Here is a 224-nt window from a genome sequence, read left to right on the forward strand (position 1 = left end):
GCACAGAAAGAAAAAAAAAAAAACATTTTAGATTCATTTAAAAAAAATAATGCCAGGCAGTTATGGCACAAGCCTTTAGTCCCAGTACTTGGGAAGCAGAGGCAGGCAGATCTATGTGAGTTCAAGTCCAGCCTGGTCTAGAGTGAATTCCAAGACAGCAAAGGACTACATGGGAGAAGCCCTGTCTCAAAAAACATATATATATATATATATGTATATATATA

Source organism: Mastomys coucha, unplaced genomic scaffold, assembly GCF_008632895.1.
Source record: "Mastomys coucha isolate ucsf_1 unplaced genomic scaffold, UCSF_Mcou_1 pScaffold4, whole genome shotgun sequence".
NCBI classification, from domain to species: domain Eukaryota; kingdom Metazoa; phylum Chordata; class Mammalia; order Rodentia; family Muridae; genus Mastomys; species Mastomys coucha.